This window comes from Pongo abelii, chromosome 14, assembly GCF_028885655.2.
Source record: "Pongo abelii isolate AG06213 chromosome 14, NHGRI_mPonAbe1-v2.0_pri, whole genome shotgun sequence".
NCBI lineage: Eukaryota > Metazoa > Chordata > Mammalia > Primates > Hominidae > Pongo > Pongo abelii.
In genome coordinates, this window is record NC_071999.2 from 82,668,267 (window position 1) to 82,671,098 (window position 2,832).

General features: G+C 40.6%; 1 pseudogene; it reads left to right on the top strand.

Moving 5' to 3' along the window:
* Positions 1 to 1,645: 1,645 nt before the first annotated feature.
* Positions 1,646 to 2,416, top strand: LOC100434016 (transcription factor BTF3-like; annotated as a pseudogene).
* The last annotated feature ends 416 nt before the right edge of the window (positions 2,417 to 2,832 follow it).

Here is a 2,832-nt window from a genome sequence, read left to right on the forward strand (position 1 = left end):
TGGAGAGGATGTGGAGAAATAGGAACACTTTTACACTGTTGGTGGGACTGTAAACTAGTCCAACCATTGTGGAAGTCAGTGTGGCGATTCCTCAGGGATATAGAACTAGAAATACCATTTGACCCAGCCATCCCATTACTGGGTATATACCCAAAGGACTATAAATCATGCTGCTATAAAGACACATGTACATGTATGTTTACTGCGGCACTACTCACAATAGCAAAAACTTGGAACCAACCTAAATGTCCAACAATGATAGACTGGATTAAGAAAATGTGGCACATATACACCATGGAATACTATGCAGCCATAAAAAATGATGAGTTCATGTCCTTTGTAGGGACATGGATGAAATTGGAAATCATCATTCTCAGTAAACTATTGCAAGGACAAAAAACCAAACACCGCATGTTCTCACTCATAGGTGGGAATTGAACAATGAGAACACATGGACACAGGAAGGGGAACACCACACTCTGGGGACTGTTGTGGGGTGGGGGGAGCGGGGAGGGATAGCATTAGGAGATATACCTCATGCTACATGAGGAGTTAATGGGTGCAGCACACCAGCATGGCACATGTATACATGTGTAACTAACCTGCACATTGTGCACATGTACCCTAAAACTTAAAGTATAATAATAATAAAAAAAAGAAAAAATCAGGAAAAAAACATAAAAAGAATAAAAAGGAATGAGATCATGTCCTTTGCAGGGACATGGATGAAGCTGGAAGCCATCATCCTCGGCAAACTAACACAGGAATAGAAAACCAAACACCGCATGTTCTCACTCATAAGTGGGAGTTGAACAAAGAGAACACATGGACACAGAGAGGGGAATAACAAACACCGGGACCTGTTGTGGCCGGGGCAGGGAGGGGGCGCGACGGGAGGGAGAGCATCATGACAAACAGCTAATGCATGTTGGGCTTAAAACCTAGGTGACAGGTTGATAGGAGCAGCAAACCACCATGGCACACGTATACCTATGTAACAAATCTGCACATTCTGCACATGTATCCTGGAACTTAAAGTAAAATAAAATAAATAAATAGGTCCTTATAACCTAGAAAAAAAAAAAGAATAGACCTTAAGGCACTTTGAAGCTTTTAGTTCCTGTTAATCATAAAAGCCACTTATTAACTAAAACTAGAGATAGCTCAAGCTATCTGATTTTAAAGGCTTAGTCTCACTGTGTCCCTTCCCTGAAATTCCAGTAGAGTGGCCAACTGTCCTGAAACTCACTTGGATTTAGCAATGAAACACCTCAGTCCTGGCCAAACCAAGACAGTGGATCTCAGGAAACATTCTTCATCCTAATAAAAGGTAAATTAAGTACAGTTGACCCTTGAACAACATGGGGGTTATGGGTGCTGACTTCCCATGCAGTAAAAAATCTGGGTATAACTTTCGACTCCACAAAAACTTTGCTAATAGCCTTAACTGTTAACTGGAAGCCTTACCAATAACACATATATTGTGTGTATTATATTACAATAAATTAAGCTAGAGAAAAGAAAATGTATTCCTTTAGCTGCCATCCTGCCTCCCTGTGTGCTTCTAATCTCAGCTGGTCTCACCCGGGACTCCCCCGAGTGCCAACCCTAGTCCCCCGCGCAGCCCCTTTTCCACTCAAATAAGATGAAAGAAACAATCATGAACCAAAAACTCACCAAACGGCAAGCAGAAGTGCACGCTGGTCGGAAAGGAACTGCTCACAGGAAAAAGGTGGTTCACAGCATCTGAGACGCTGTGTTTGAGGGCAAGTAGGCCCCTTTGACACATTTGGTGTTGAACTCATGAGGTTTTGAATGTCCAGGGACATTGGCCAATATCAAAAGAACTTTAAAAGTCAGTTTGGTAAGGTACTTCTTGACTTCAGGGACAAAAAGCAATGGAACTAATCCAGAAAAAGGGTTCTCATTGTCCAAGCCTTCTTGTACAACCAAAAGACTGGCAGCTGGTATTTATCTTGTCCCTTCAAGGCTCAGAGGTTAACGGTTTTATACATAAGGGTAGTCCTGATCATAAACCTAGCAACAGCAGAGGATAAAAAATTTCAGTTCTCCTTAAAGAAATTAGGGGTAAACAATATCTCTGATATTGAAGAGGTGAATATGTTTACACACCAAGGAACAGTGATTCACTTTAACAACCCTGAAGTTCAGGCATCGCTGGCAGCAAACACTTCACCATGACAGGCCATGCTGAGACAAAGCAGCTGACAGAAATGCTACTCAGCATCGATCATAAACCAGTGCTGCAGATGGTCTGACTAGTTCAAAGAGATTGGCTAACACTCTGCCCAAACAATCTGTGGGTGGAAAAGCACCACTTGCTACTGGAGAGGATGACGAAGTTCTAGATCTTGTGGAGAATTCTGATAAGGCTTCCAACAATGAGGCAAACTGAATTAAGTCAACTTCTGAAGAAGATAAAACTTGAAGAAGTTACTGAGAACTGCTGTTTTATATTATGACTGCTTTATAAAAATGCTTTGTTTACAGATCTAATAAAATCTAGATCTCTAATATTTTTAAGCCCCTTGGACACTGCAGCTCTTTTCAGTTTTTGCTTATATACAATTCACTCTTTGCAGCTAATTAAGCTGAAGAAGCCTGGGAATAAAGTTTAAAACAAAGGTTAATAAAGCTCTTTGCCTAGTAAAATATGTGTGTGTGTGTGTGTGTGTGTATGTGTACACACATATATACATGCATACACATATATGCATATATTCACACATATATAAATACATATGCATATACACATTCACACATATAGTATTCATTAAGTAGAAGTGGATCACCACAAAGGTCTTCATCCTC